The sequence below is a fragment of the Macaca mulatta genome, chromosome 13 (genome assembly GCF_049350105.2).
Source record: "Macaca mulatta isolate MMU2019108-1 chromosome 13, T2T-MMU8v2.0, whole genome shotgun sequence".
In the NCBI taxonomy this organism is placed as follows: domain Eukaryota; kingdom Metazoa; phylum Chordata; class Mammalia; order Primates; family Cercopithecidae; genus Macaca; species Macaca mulatta.
The window spans coordinates 18,034,588-18,050,970 of record NC_133418.1 but is presented as its reverse complement, the minus strand read 5'-3'; the positions used below and the strand labels follow the sequence as shown (position 1 = coordinate 18,050,970).

The 16,383-nt window shown below is 49.6% G+C and overlaps 1 long non-coding RNA gene across 1 annotated transcript; it reads left to right on the top strand.

The window, feature by feature from the left end:
- The first annotated feature begins 335 nt into the window (after positions 1–335).
- On the top strand, positions 336–2,510 carry LOC114676078 (uncharacterized). Its single transcript, XR_003726915.2, has 2 exons — positions 336–882; positions 2,281–2,510. It is a non-coding gene; the product is annotated as an uncharacterized LOC114676078 (long non-coding RNA).
- The last annotated feature ends 13,873 nt before the right edge of the window (positions 2,511–16,383 follow it).

The window sequence follows — 16,383 nt, the reverse complement described above, 5'->3', positions numbered from 1 at the left end:
AGGTCTGCAGATGTGGCCTCACTCTGCGCCAGGAGATCCGGGTGGCAGGCAGCGTTTTGGAGAGTGCACCTCCAGACAGGAGAGAGGCATCTGACAGGGCTCGCCAGCTAATCCATGAGATACAGGACACCTGAGAGAAGGGCCGACAAACCCCACAAAGTCGCTCCTAGCCTGGAGACGACAGGGCCATGGCGGGCTCCTCCCAGCCCACGCTTCCCACAGGTCTTGCTGCAGCCTGTGGTGCTTGTCAGGCGCGAGGAAGTTTCCCAGGGCAGGAGCTCTCGTTGCACAGCAAAAGCGGCACAGGCGATGCAGCAGGGCGTACTTCAGCCCAGGGCTCAGGAACCACGGGGTGCAGCGCGGCCTGCAGCAAACCAGACACATCAGAAGCCAAGCTCCCACCTTTTACATTCAGTGACATTAAACGGAGGGAGTTATCTGTAGCAATGGTCCTCCTGGGGGACCCGTACAGCACGCATGACCACCGACACTGACCACGAGTCCTTCCTAGGTCCTGGGGGCTACCCCACTTTACACGCACGGTTCCATGCACAAATCTATGCAGGGCAGTTGTTAGCCCCAGCTTAGAGATGAGGAAAACGCTGCTGGAAAAGTTAAGTGAGAAAATCAGACTTCAGCACACCTCAAGTCTCCAATACCACTACTACTCTATGTGCTAGGGTCTCAAGGGTTGGGTGTGTGGCATTTTAAGTGACTAATCATAGGTGGTTTTCTACTCTCCTACACTTGTTTAGCCTGAACGTGCACGTACATGCTCTGCTGCAGGTGCACTGCCGTATGTGGACCAGCAACGCTCTTTCCTGCCTCGGGTTCTCGTCACTGCCTTCCGGAAAGCTCTCGCCTGCTTTACAGCCAAGCCAGGTAGGCCTGGTCAGCCGCACAGTCAAATTCCTGCAGTGTCATAGCTAAGTGCTGGCTGAGTCTTTAACAGCGAAGACAGCGGAGTAATGGGGATAAACTGAGCAAAACTGTATTGTAACGCAGATGAACGTCTAGAAGCAAAAGAAGCTGACACCCCTAAGAGAGCAGGCGATTGCCTCTCACTATGATGTTAATAGCAGCTTGCTGTTTCCAGTGCCTCCGTGTGCCAGGGTTTCCAGTCAGCGTTTGTGTCTATCTGCTCCTGGGCTACCTGATCAAAGCTCTGCAGAGATCAGGGATATCTAAATTGACCCACTATCTGCAGGCTGGCTGCTCAGAGGCCGTGGTGTGGAACGGCCAGGACATCGCTTAGTCATACGGGGCACAAGCACGTCACTTGCCACTCCTGTCTTTCTATTTCATCAAACCCTCTTTTCTCCTGAATATTGACCATAGCAAAGTCATTAGCCTTCGAGATGCATTTGAAACATCAACTTGCTTTGTTCAAGAGGTTTAAGCCACACTTAAGTCTTTCTTGCCATACTCAACACATATGGCCGGCCGTTTCTGAAGTCAGTGTTTCTGGAACAAAAGCCTTGGCCTGCCCCAGTGAACATTCACAATGAGCACACTGTCGCGAGGCTGCTTGGCCAGCCAGCAGGGGGCAGGAAAGAGCCGCAGGGGCCGCGTGGGGTCCCTGCAAACCCGCCTCACTCCCTCAATCAAGGGCGGTGCCTCCTGCCAATCCAGCGGCTTCCTCCAAGGGGAAGAGGCCTCTTCAGCTGCCACCGCATTGATTTCAGACGGCTCAGCCAATGAGGCAACAGATTCAACAGAGTCCCATGTTGTTAAAGAAAAACTTCTGTTACCAGGCAACGTTAATGTCAGATTCAACGTAAAATAACCAACAACATTGTTTCCAAAACAACATGCTACTAGTGCCTTATCCTTAAATGCTGCTTAAACACAGAAAAGTATGAGGAAAAAAGAGCATGGCACTCACTCCTTAAAAAATAACCCCTCTTCCAGGTTCATTTTACCCATATCATAAAAACTTAGAACTGTGGATTTCTTACAGGAACGTGGAGTGGGGGTGGATCCCCACGCTGACCCAGCCTCCCCCCTGGTCAGTCACCCCCCCCCCACCACAGGGTTCACACCTCTCCAGGCCCTGTCACCTCATTAAGAAAGGTGGTGTCTCTGAGCTCTCTTCGCAGGAAGCACCGGAACAGGAGCTACAGACACAGACACACCCACAGCTGCTTTGAAATCTTGAATATATTTAAGGATTTCATTATTAGTTTTTTAAAACTGTAAGAACAAACTGAGCCTGGTTTTAACCTCTCTGCCACAATAACTCCGTGTACATCTGTCTTTTACTGTTTGTTCCTTCTCCAGCAGCTGCTGCCTGGCTGGCCGACTGCAGAACAAGAGCCTCTGGTACTCCCGGGACGCCCTTGTAAAAGCGTGACCACCACGATCACGTCTCAGGACGCGGCACATGTTAGGGTCGCCCACAGACCACCATTCCCACTGCCTAGAAGGCACTGAACGGGCCTCCTGCTCTTTGTCAATGTCAACCTTCCTAAGCTATGTTGTGTTGAAAATTTTTAACTGCAGTCCACACATACTTCTTTGTTTGTGTCTTGCTTTTATCGTAGAGGAATATTTTTATGGAAAATTAAGCTTGCAAAGTTGAAGGGTTTTCTGAAAGTCGACTCCTAATCCTGGAAGGAAAAAAAAAATGGGCCAGATGTGGTGCTCACGCCTGTAATCCCAGCAGTTTAGGAGGCTGAGGCGGGCAGATTGCTTGAGCCCAGGAGGTCGAGACCAACCTGGAAAACATGGCAAGACCCTGTCTCTACTAAAAATACCAAAAAAAAAAAAAAAAAAAAAAAAAGATGGGCTTGGTGACATGTGTCTAGTCCCAGCTACTCAGGAAGCTGAGGTGGGAGGATCACCTGAGCCCAGGAGGTGAAGGCTGCAGTCAGCCAAGATTTGCATCACTGCACTCCATCTTGGACGACAGAGTGAGACACCGTCTCAAAAAAACAAAAAGAAAAAACAACTGTATAAATAATCATAGAAGGGAGCTTGCCGGGCGCGGTGGCTCACACCTGTAATCCCAGCACTTTGAGAGGTCGGGGTGGGCAGATCACCTGAGGTCAAGAGTTTGAGGCCAGCCTGGCCAATATGGCAAAACCTCATCTCTAATAAAAATACAAAAATTAGCTGGGCATGGTGGTGGGTGCCTGTGATCCCAGCTACTGGGGAGGCTGAGGCAGGAGAATCACTTCAACCCGGGAGGCGGAAGTTGCAGTGGGCTGAGATTGCACCACTGCACTCCAGCCTGGGCAACAATAGCGAGAGTCCACTTCAAAAATAAAAATAGGCTAGGCGTGATGGCTCAAGCCTGAAATCCCAGCACTTTGGGAGGCAGAGAAGGGCGGATCACGAGGTCAGGAGCTCGAGACCATCCTGGCTAACATGGTGAAACCCCATCTCTACCAAAAAATATAAAAAACTAGCTGGGCGAGATGGTGGGCACCTGTAGTCCCAGCTACCGGTAGGTTGAGGCAGGAGAATGGCATAAACCCGGAAGGCAGAGCTTGTAGTGAGCTGAGATCCGGCCACTGTACTCCAGCCTGGGCAACAGAGTCAGACTCCGTCTCAAAAATAAATTAATAAATAAAAAATAAAAATGAAAGTAAAAATGAAGGGAGCTAATGTTTTTCATTTATGGGAAGGGAGAAGAACATTCAGTATCTGTACCTCTCACGCACACATCTGCAGTGGTGCCCTAAAGTATTCAAGACACACATTCCTACAAATATAGCTCAAAACTACTCACCAAGTTACATGCTAAAAGCACATGCATTGTAAGAATGCTACATTATATTTTTTAAGCATCTGTATCCAATACTTTAGCATACTGGCAGTTTTCCCTTCAGGTGCTGTATGCCTAAATTATTACATGTTTAGTCATTCATTTTAGAATTTATGACTTGCTTTAGACAAAACATATTTTTTAACATAAGCTACTAAATTAATGACTTAGGGGAAAAGTTACTAAGTTAACTTGGAAGTTAAACTTTGCAAACTGAATTTGTTGGACCTCATGCAAGCTAGACGATCAGTTTTTTAAATTGTTTGTTGTGTGTTTCCCTCGAGGATGGAAATCTCTTTACTCTCATCCACTGTGCACACTGCAGCCCCGCCTCTCCTCCACCGCGCCACACTGCAACCTGGAATTCACCCTGTACCACGCTTTCCACACCTTACCTGAAAGTCACTAAGTATAACCAAGAAGGAAATGAAAAGCAGATAAATGACCTCCACCCACACTTCCAGCATGCAAATGTTAAACATTCATCAAAGTAAAACCAAAAACCCATGTTAGCTCACGATTGTAACTGGTAGAGTTATGTTCATGGCAATTTGAAAAGTCTAGTTAAGTAAAAGCCTAATTGAGACTCTCAAGAAATACCAAGTTTATACAAAAAGACATCTGCAAACATTGACAGTGAGGAGAGGACTTCACTCTGCATCAAGCCTGTCCTGGAAGCCACAGCCAAATGCCAGGTTGTATGGATCTGAAAAGCTGGAAAAAACAAGTGTTGAAATGTGTACAGTCTCAGCAATGTACAAATTTGATGTAGGATGCTCAGAAACCTTGAATTTCCAATCAGAAAACAGCAACATGGGCAAGTTTCCCAGCAGTGTCCCCCTTCTGCCTACGGCACGTGTAACAGAAACGCTGGCCACCTCCGGGGGAACAGAGGCTTCCTGGTCACATTCGCTCTCCACAGCTGGCCCCACCACAAACACCTGTCCAATACTGAAGAACCACTCGCTCCCTGGGTTTTGCTCACTCTAGCCGGGAGAGTGTATTTACAAAGTACTTTATTGACTGAGTCCTCGTTCAATGCGTCAAGCTTGTTGAAGGCAGGGCAAACCCATTCCTGGCCCAATTAAGTGAACTGAGCAGTGCAAATGCCCCGACTTGGACAGCACTCAGTCACAACAGCAGTGGCCACTGTTCACAGGGCTGTGGCTTCGTGCCGGGAACAGTTACAAGCGTCTTCTCTCTGTCCGAGGAATGTGCACTGCAACCCTGTGGGGCCGTTTGCAACGTCCACCAGAGTTCTGAGGCAGCCAAGTCCAGGCTGTCTGTGGGCCTCGCCACGTGGCCGTCCACGTCCCCTGTAGACCAGACCTCACTGCAGGGACCGGGGTTTCCAGGTTTGCCTTGAGGCACATGCTCCCTTCGCCACCTCCTCCTGGCCCCTGACATCAACCCTCACCACTGCTGCCAACACTTGATTTTCTCATGGCTCCTGAGGGGCCTGCTCTACCCTTCCCTGCTGCCTGCATCCGGCTTGGAGGGTGCCCACATCAATGCCAACGCTCACGTAATCACCAACTCTTCCACGGGACTTGATACCTAGGAGTCTCAATGTCAGAAAGTCAGATTCCTGTGCTTGTTCGATAATTGCTTCCCATTGTAGAAGTGAAGGAGATAAAATTCCAGGTGCCTGCAATAACCTCATTTTCACAGCTAAGCAACTTCAGTAGTAGCACAAACCAAAAAAAAGCTTTATTTTTTTTTTAACTTCTTTTATACAAGCTAAATACAATTTAATTTTTACACCCATGTTCTCATCAGCTCCCACCTGGTGAGCAGGCAAATAGTAATTTTCAAAGAAACGAATTTTTCCATAATTTTAACATTTAGCATTATCACTATTAAGCAAGAATTATCCCAAAAATACACGATGATCTTGTTCTCACATTCAAAAATTGATTGTCACACAGTGAAATAGCACTTAATGCAAAGAAAAATATCTTTTCAGGTTACTGTTCTGGAAAAAAAAAAAGACTTCTGACAAAGAGATAAACATTAATTATGTAACAATCCAAAATGCCTCTGGGAAAAATAATGTCATCCAATTAGTTCTTTAAAGTGTTACAACTACAGCTGAGTTTTAATTGTAATTTGTCCATAATTATCAAAAGAATCTTTAAAAATCTTAATACTGAAAGAATAACCATAAAGGGATATAAAACGCAAAGCAGAAGAGTTAACATTTGGGGCAGATTTTGGTCCGTATTTTTAACGTATGTATAGTGATTTATCTAGCTGAAGCTTATCCGTCTCCTCCTAGGCTCTCCAAGACTGATTTTCAAACATAGACTGGCTTTTGGCACATGAAGTCAGCTTTAAAAGATGTCAGGATCGGGCCGGGCACAGGGGTTCAAGCCTGTAATCCCAGCATTTTAGGAGGCCAAGGTGGGCCGATCACTTGAGACAAGGAGTTTGAGACCACGCTGGACAATATGGCAAAACCCAGCCTGTATTAAACATTTTTGTAATTAGCCAAGCGTGGTGACTCACACCTATAATCCCAGCTACTTGGGAGGCTGAGGCAGGGAGAACTGCTTGAACCCAGGAGGCGGAGGTTGCAGTGAGCCAAGATCGCACCGCTGCACTCCAGCTTGGGGAACAAAGTGAGACGGTCTCAAACTAGAACTTAGCCCTCAGGAAAAGCGTTGAGCACCCCCCACCCCAACCAACCCAAGGAATCACATGGCAATGGTTATCATCTGATTTTGACACAATAAAGTTCTATTCTCCTCTCTAAACACAACGGTAAACACCTGCCATCAGTCCACAGAAACTGCCAGGACCCAGTAACACCGGACTAGCAAGATCAAAGGGCCACGTATGCAGGATTCAGCTACAGAAAGTGATGGCACTAAGAATGGTGTGTGCTCAAACCAGATTCCTTGCTTTCGGGGTGGAGGGGCTTCCCGTGAAGATCTAGTCCAGCGGGATGGTTTCCACTTCCACCATGAGGAGGAAACGGGGGGTTTCCTGAGGGCACTGACAGGACTTGGGTCTCTGCCTCTTTGTCCTCTGTCCTGTTATAAGATGAGGGTGGGCTCAAGGCAGGTTTTCCCTACATCTTCCGGGCAGGAGAGATGGAGCTGACAAGTGGACGATGGCTTTTCCAAAACGTTCCCATGTTTATAACCTGTTATCAACCTGTTTTCCCTGGAGATCAGTGAAGCAGCATCATTGATACTCCTCCATTATGGACAACCCGGTGTTACGGGAGGCAGGAGACGGCATACGAGCTGGGTCAGTCTCTGTGCGGGTCTGAGTCAGTCACTTGTGTCTGGTCCTCAGCGTGCTCGTCTATCAAATGCGCGGCCCCACAAACCCAGTGACTTTCAACCAGAGTTCCATGGAGGATGCCCAAGGACACGGAGGGGGAAGAGGAGGAAGGGGAGGAAGGAAGAAGGGAAGAGGAGGAAGGAAGAAGGGAAGAGGAGGAAGGAAGAAGGGAAGAGGGGGAAGGAAGAAGGGAAGAGGGGGAAGGAAGAAGGGAAGGGGAAGGAAGAAGGAAGAAGGGGAGGCGGCGGAAGAGGAGTGTGGAGGGAGGAGTGTGGAGGGGGGAGTGTGGAAGGGGGAGGGGGGAGTGTGGAGGGAGGAGCAGAATAATGGGGGTTCTCTGAGGAGGAAGACCAAGTTTCTGAGGTGTCTTGGAGTCAGAGTTGGCAGTGGCTTGGGCTCTAGGCCCGCTGTTGCATAGTTTTAGGCTTTATATTTGTGGACTCTTTAAAAGATTTAATTTGAAGAAAACCGGAGTTGGGGATACCTTGCTTCTAAAACACAATTTCTCAAGCCTGAGACTAAGTACTAGGCATTGCTCATTCTGTTACCGTCATTTCCTCCTATTTAAAATCAGCCGTACACCCCCAATCTCCCTTCAGTGTAAACACCACCTTTTCCTAGAATCTCAAACAGCAGAGCGAGCGGCCCGTGACCCCGGCCGTGGGCACGAGGAGTGAAGAGCAGACGTGCCATGAGGGCTGCGGATGACACGAGAGGCAGAGGCCCAGCACCTTCCTGCAGGGGCTGTGCTCCTCCAGGCCTAAAGGACATCCTCGCCTCTGGGGTGAACAAGCAACACAAGTTATCAACACTTATTTCAAAAGAACAGGAAGAAAATTCAAACGAAGTTAACACAGTTATCCCAACACAACCCTGCAGCAGCCCAGAAACAGGAGGGCCAGTGAGCCTGAGGCGGGCGGTTCCAATAGCTAGACAGCCATGCTGGCATCAGGGCTTTTTGGCAAAAAAAAGACACAAAAGGTAACGTGGGCCACCCATTATTTCCTGCCAGTGGAAAGACACCCACAGGCCCCCATGTTAACGGCCCCCTGGAAACGAGCCCACGCAGCACCTCAGGTTTTCGCACGAGCAGGCACGTGGTGTCCTCAGCAACCCCGTCCATGACACACACAACACACTTGACTCCCACACTTGAGGGTCCAGGGGAATGGCGGGAAGTCCTCCGAGGACAGGGCATCCTGTGAGGGCACTGCACGAATACGCACCTCAGAGGGGCCCCTGGGCCGGTGCTCTCTCCGCAAAGGATGAGCTGGGTCCTGACCACACCCAGATCGCGCTGGCCTCCAAGCCGAACGCCAACATCTCACGTCCAAAGGGATCCGCAGGTGCCTGCTGCGCGAGGAGCCCAAGCCCCTCCCAGAGCTCAGGACGAACCCAGTGTCCAGGCCCGGGACTGTCACCAGCCAGGAGAGGAGTCTGGGGCACTTCCCAGCGATGGCCACAAGAAGAAACAACTCAGGACAAACGCAGTGTCCAGGCCCAGGGCTTCACCAGCCAGGAGAGGCGTCCGGGACACTTCCCAGCCATGGCCATGGGAAGTAACAACTCAGGCCCATCACGGGCTTCCTCACTATGCGGGTGTTAAAAGTAGAGACAGAGGTTCAGGTCTAGTGGCACAAACAGCGATGGACCCCATGAAAATGTGGGCGCGGCCCCTCCATCTCAACAGCCTGCATGGCTACTCCATTCTGCTCCCATCACACACATCCCCACCCAGCCAAGCCCCTTCTACTTTTCCCCACTGGATTCATCAAATCAAACCTCACTGTCCTTGACAAATGTACCATTAATTTACTTGCTGCGCAGTAAAAAAGCACACTTCCAGTTAACATGACACCCCCGCTATGATACAACAACCTTAATTCAGACATGACGCAGAGGAACAGGGGGAGGAGGGGTCGAGGGCCATCCAGGAATCAGCAGCTGTTTTCTAGGAAAAGCCTCCATCCCACCCGAGCCCGACACTCGTGCCACACTGTCCCGATGGTATCTGAAAACTCCATGAAGACAGGGTCACTCTGACCCCTTCACACCCACAAAGCCAAAGAGGAGCAGGTGTTCAGGAAAAGTCTCCTGCTAGTGCTGAAGACAGGAATAATTCCTCGTGGTGCCCAGAATGTCAGGAGAAAACAAGGCACCACGTGGACACCTTCCAGGTGAATTTTGGAATGACTCTACCGAATGCCAGTCATCCTTTTTCAGAACAAAAGAAAATACCAGAAAACATGTGTCGCCAGCAGAGAGATTGTCCCTTTGATGGCTTACAAACACACCTACGTTACACTGAATTTGTCTCAAGCCACCCTCTCTGTGCTAATGTAAAAAGTCTCCTTTATTAACCAATAGCCTTTTTCATATGGTGCTTTTTAACAAGCAAGACGGTCCTGTAACACTCAGGCATTGTTGAAAACGTCAAATGGAAGCCTAGAATCCTCTTCCGTGCAGCTTCACTGCAAAGTATTTTGACATGAGCCAAATCGTGCTATTCCTACATCTCCATAGGAAACTCAAGGCTTCATCAAGGAAACGCAGCATGATTTCTGCTAGGCACAGAAATTGGTGGGGTGAGCATGGGGTTGAGGGAACACTACATAGAAAGAACAGCCCGATAATCACCTGCATGAGAGCCACAGTGGCCGGCAAGCCCCGGACGGCTCGGTCTCTGCACAATCACAGGCGTGAGGCCTGGAGGGCAGACACCTGGCACTGCTGACCACCCCAAGGTCGTGGCCTCTGCCCCTTCTCTGCTGCCCATCAGTTCCAAGCTTCTGGCAACACCGCCTGCTGCCCCCACTGCCTCATCGACTCTTCGTGGAAAGCAAATGTTGCCAGGATAGCTTATGAGTACATTTACCAAGAAAGCAGCTCCGATTCACGCTGAAACCCCGTTCTCACACCCCTGGCAGCTCCCTTGCCCCCGATGTGTACATGCTTGCAGCTCTGACCTTGTTCAGTGTCCACACAGGCTCTGTCTCCTGGAGAGCCGAATACAGACTCAATGTTGAGTCAGAAATACACAAAGAGGATGACGGTTACGAACTGCCTGCCTGCCCCCCAAAACACAGGTTGAAATCCTCACCCTCAATGTGATGCTGTCAGGTGGTCTTTGGGAGGTGATGATTTCACGAGGCTGGAGACCCTTGAATGGGATTTGTGCCTCAGAAAGGGGCCCAGCAAATCCCTCACCCTCCCATTGTGTCAGGGCCAGAGAGAAGGTGTGTGCCAACCAGGAAGGAGCCCACACCAGAACCCACCCGTGTGGCACCCTGATCCTGCCTTCCAGCCGCTAGAACTGTGAGAAACAAATTCCTGTTGTTCATAAGCCTCTCAGTCAATGGTGTTTCGTTACAGCAGCCTGAGCTGCCTGAGATGACGATGCTTACCACCCTACAGAAACGGCTACTCCCCTCTCCCAGAAAGAGGGGTTTAATTAAAATCCCTGTCTCTCCTTGCGGCCACCACAGTTCTCACTCTCCCCCACCCTGTAAGCCAGCAATTGTTAGGATTAAAGGAAAATGAGGATCGTTTTAGACCAGCCCCTCCATATCGGTCTGAAACCTGTAACTTTGCCCACTTCCACGGTGGCCGTGTCACTGCATTGCCCATGTCAGCTCTGTATCTGCACTGGGTCACAGGCTCTGCACAGACTCCTCTAGCTGCCCACCCAGCACAGCCAGTTCCCCTTCTGCTTTGCAAGTTGTCCTTCAATATCCAACCCCCACCCCTCTGCAACCCAAGGCCTTCCGATCCAGGCATTCGGGGTGGGCTCAGCCATGTACTGGAGTCCTTGACTCAAGTAAACCAGGCCCAAGGCGTTGGCACCAACGATCTACTGGCTGTGGGGTCTGCACAGCCACTAGCTGCCCCAGCCACACCAGGGCCCCGGAGGGGAGGCAGAGGAACCTGTGAAGCTGCCAACAGCCATATGGGAACAGGGGCCCCTGGGATGAGGAGGATGCCATGGAAGGAAATTCAGAGAAAGAAAGAGCCCCAAGGCTGGACGGGTCATGCCCAAAGCCTGCACTGCTGAATTTTCCAGGTTTCTGAACTCAATCCCTGACCCACACAGCACATGTTTCCTGAGTGCTGACCCCGCGTGGCATTGGATAGGGCAATAAAGCAAGACTCCCATCTCCCCCTTCCCCGACACATACACAGGGCCTCCGTCCTGGCGGGAAATCAGGCCTGGGGGCCCAGTTGGCACCGCGAGCCAGGGAAGGGGGCCATTTCAGACGGACAGTGGGTGCAGCCTTGCCAAAGCCCAGCAGTCACCTGCACTGCCACGGCCAGGCTGAGTCCAGATCAGCCGCACAGAAACCTGACCCTCTCAAGGGCACGCCTGAGCTCATTAGGGACAGACACCGTCTCCTGCTTATCTCCAACACTTTCTCTGCATGTCTAGTTACAAACGGACGACGCAGTCTCGGAAGCACAGCTGTGACTCTGGAGACAGATCCCAGGCCTCCCCATGCTCCTCTCCGTGGTGCCATTGATGGGGAGGGGCCGCTATGGCCGCGAGGCCGCATACCCACAGCCACCCTGCCACAGAGACATGGGCCTTCGATGGTTACCTTCTGCCAAAGAACCCTGCTGCGTCTTGGAGCACACCATGGTGGGCGGGAAGCCCCACCCGGAGAAAGAGCGATGCTTCTCCCCAGAGCCAACGGAGGGCACCCCCCACCCTGCATTCAGCAGATTACTTACATTCTGGAAAACATCTGAATGAATGGGGAACACTAAAATGAAAAGGTCACGCTAGAAAGTTTAGAAGGTTGTGTGGAGTCTCAGGAGGTCCAAAGATTTGTGAACCAAGACTGCTGCGGTCAACGAGCTTACAGGGAAAGTTTCCACAGGGGCCTTCAACTTGCAACGCTCAGCAGGGAGGAGCCACGTTCTGGGCAGAACCTCAGAACCAGAACATCGGACACCACCACCTTAAGATGGGGGAAGAAAAGGATAAGGTTAGAAACAAATTTGAAATAATTTCTGCATACGTAAAATTTCTACATCCACTGGTTTTCTTTCTGGGAGTAACAACTTTTACATGAGATGCACATCCCAGTTGGAAGGAGTTTGGGTTTTCCGTGGGCAGAGACAAGGGCTCTCCAAGAAATGTGAACCTTTTCTCACTCACTGAGCCGCGTGCCCTGAGGCCGTCCTGACCTGCCTGAGCACCTCCCTGGCTCTGCCTCCAGCCAGCTCCTTCCAGCACTCACCCCACTGCTCCCAGAGCCTGCACTGGACCAGGATCTCCTCTTCTGCTGCTGTCAATCTTCCACTTTAGGGCAAATAAGTTGGAGACTAGAAAGTTATAAGACCCCTTGGCTTTTTAAAAATTTGTCTTCTCAGAAAACAAAGAATATTAATTCTACTTCCATGGTTTAATATGTTGCCCCCATCTGAATGTTCATGGATATGTATTTTTATATATATTCTAATCAGTACTTATAAAAGCATGCACTGTTGGCTACATTCAGTTCAATTATATTTGATGTAAGAAGATTTAATTTCAGTGAATTCAGGCACTCAAAATTTAAGCCCTCTGACATCTATTAATCAAATGGAAAAATGACAGGTAGATACTACAAAAATCAAGAGAAGTGTTTAATATAAATCCTGGACTTTTAGATATTTCCACAAATATAATGTATACATTAGTACACGACCTTGAGCATTTTTACAACTCTCTGAACTCAAATTCTATTCTTAACTTTTATAGGTAAATCGACATCCATATGTGATTTTAAGCAGCTCAAACATCAGCTCTTAAAAACCACCAGAAATCCTGCGGGCAAATACCACCAAGCAGCAAATAACGGAACTGCACCCAACAACCCAGGTACCTCCCCTGAGGCATCTGAAACTCGAGGATTACGAGCAGCCTTTGGTTTCTGAGGCACCCGAGAGTGGTGACTCCAACTCCCCAAGTCTAAGAAGGCCTCAGCGATAAGGACAACTGATCAAAAAGTCATCCCTGCCGGCCCCCTGCCATGGGCTCCCCTCTGCCGGCCCTCAGCCACGTGCTTACAGATCTCACTTCCTCTCTGTCCCGCAAAGCCTGACTCCTGATTCCACCCCTACTGCTTTCTGGGATGTGGCCATGGACGTCAACTGCACCTGTAAGGGGAGAAGCTGGTCAGGATACAGGATCCTGGCCATCCTGGCAGCGCTCAAGCTGATACTGTCACTTTGTAGTGAGTTACTTAATGCAAAGGTTTAACTTTGAATAATTTAGATATGTGTATTCTAACAGGGAAATTCTGAACGTAGAACACAGGCCACACCCTCACACAGATACTGTCTGGCCAGTACTCTTTTGTTTGCCTTTTCAACAGACGTTTTTAAAAGCAAATTTCGATTCATAGCAAAATCAAGAGGAAAGTACAGAGTCCTCACGTATCTCCTTTCCCAGCACAGGCACAGCCTCCATCATTCTCCTGCACTCGCCGGACCAGCATGTCTGTACGACCGACAGACCCGCATCAACACGGCACCACCACCCACAGTCCACAGCTCACACGAGGACTCGGCCTGCTGCTGCTCACTCTGTGGGTTTCACAGATGTGGAACGGCATGGATCCCCCATGAAAGCCCCACCTGGAGTTGTTTCCCACCCTACACATCCCCTATGCTCCTCCCATTCATCTCTCCCTTCCCCAACCCCTGGCAGCTGCTGACTGTTTTACTGTCTCCACAGCTTTGCCTTTTACAGACTGTGCTGTGGTTGGACTCAGACAGCAGGCAGCCAGTCCAGATTGGAGTCTCACTTAGCAACATGTGTTTAAGATCCTTCCGTGTCTTTTCATGGCTTAGGGGTTCAGTTCTTTTCAGTGCTGAATAATATCCCAGTATCTGACATACCACAGTTTATCCATTCACCTACTGAAGGGTATCTTGGTTGCTTTCTAGTTTTGGCAATTACAAAGCTGCTGTCAACATCTGTGTGCACATTTCCGCATGGAAGTAAACTTTCAGCTCCTCTGAGTAAATGTCCAGGACTGTGATTGCTCCTGTGGTCGGAGAGCTTAGTTCCAAGGAAAACCACCACGCTGCCTCCCACAGCCGCTGCCCCACTTCCCCCAGTGATGAGTGAGGGTCCTGATGCTCACACGCCCACCAGCACGTGGTGGTGTCGGAGTTCGCATTTTCGTCAGGCTCATGGGTGTACTCTGACGCCTCACCCTATGACATAAGACGTGGGCCATCTGTTCACGTGTAGATTTGCCATCTGTATATCTTCCTTGTCGGGGTATCTGTCCAGGTCTTTGGTCCATTTTTAATCAGGTTATTCATTTTCTTGTTGAGTTTTGAGAGTTCCTCGCACGGTTTGGATAACAGCCTTTATCAGATGAGTGTTTTACAGATATGTTCTCCGCGTCTGTGGCCTGCCCTCTCATGCTCCTGGGACACTATGTTTTTTATTATTAAAAACACTTTAGACAGAAGATGGACCTCCCAGCCCACCACGGTTCTTATTTTGGCCGTGGTCACCACCCTCCCAGCCCTGGTTCCCACCTTTCCACGATCTGCTGGTCCTATGGGTGTCAATCCATACTAAGTCCCTAACATATCTCCAATGATGACAACGTCAAAGCAGGCAGTTTGCAGGTAGGAAGGAGCTGATGGAGGCCAGAGCAGAGTGTGAAGGCCAGTGGATTCATCCCTCGGGGACTGGCAGGCCTCTCAGATGTCCCCCTGGGTCACCTCCCAAAAGAAGTACCTGCTTTGGCCGTGGGCAGGAAGCAGGACCTGGCCGAGATCTCAGCGTATTTGACCTGGCACGGCATTTACAGGTGAGCCTCTGTAACCAGAAACTCTATTCTCTGGGGGAATGCATTTTCATTATCAAGGCTTTTAGGCTTTTAATTAAGAAACCAAAGAGCAGTGCCTGGAGTGAGGATGCAGGGACTCTGGGTGACCCACACGCTCATTTCCACCTGGCACAAAGGACCCTGGAGTGAGGGTGCAGTGCCTGCTCTGAGTCACCAGCACACTCATCATTTCTACATAAAGAACCCTGTAAGTCTGTCCCAGGGCTTTTTAGCCTACACCTAAAAATTCACAGCTCAGGAAACCCTAATCATTTTAGGAACCTGAGGGGTGGGCCAAGGGGATCTCACAGAGTTTGGTGCTGGCTGTGGGATCAGCAAAGGGCGACTGGGGCTTCCCGCAAGCACTTCCGGGAGGCCACGCACTGGCCCAAGGCTGGTTCCGCCTGCTATCCTCGGTTCTCATGCCCAGTCGTGAGGGGAGCCCCCTGCTTCAGGAGCAGTCCCTGGCTCCAGGCCCTAACGTCCATGTCCAGGCCCCTGGTAGGGCAGCTTCTACCTCAGGGAGGCTGGGACTGGAGATAACCTGGAGCTCTAGGCAATCCTGGCAACCACGTGCTTCCCGAAGTGACTGCAGACAAACTCCTGCTTCCAAAACGTGGCACGGGCTGCGTGAGGCCTGGAACGCGGGAGGCGCGTTTCTCAGGGTCCCCGCTCACATAAAAAAGCAAGACTAAGAGCAGGTAACTTATTTAATTACCCTCTCATGGTTATCAAGTCAAGTCATAGTCGCTTAGACCTATGTGTGACTAGAAGTATACACATTATGCAAGTGTATGTAAATGTGAATACAGACACGCTTATTTTTTTTATATATACCTTACGTATATGTATACACGTGCATATGTATAAAACATGGATGAAAAAACCATAGTTAATATTTCAAATCTCAGTCACAAAGATCTCAGAAGCAAATTATTATCCTTAAATTCTAAACAAAGATGTAACATTTTACATTCTTACAAACAAAACATTCTCTATTAGCATTTTATTTTAAAAACTGGGAATGCATTGCACTCTCTCAATCTCTATTTTTAACTCAGCTCACAAAGGTCCCTGTACAAAGGCCTCTGTACCGCGGCAAGGATGGCGGTGGTCACACCTGTGGCCATTTATCCTCACTGCATCTAGCTTCTCTTCCTGAGGCAACAGCACCTCTGAAGTCACAGTCTGGCCTCCCAACTCTCCCCGCTCCCGGGCTTCTTGGCGTGTAGCTCTGCTGCACACACCTCAGGAAACACTGCTGATTAGCCAGCATCACCCAAAAATCTCTTAACCTTGATTCTGGCTGCTTTTGTAATTTGTAATATTTGTTCTTCTGGTGTGATTTGAGGAACAACACATTATAAAACTAGAGAAGATGTGGTTTTTATTCTCTCCTTTCTACTTGCAACCTTGAAAATTCAAGTAGCAGCAAGTGTTTGTTGAAAGTAACTTCCACCAAATAGAACCTATTCCAAATGTACTACAGAG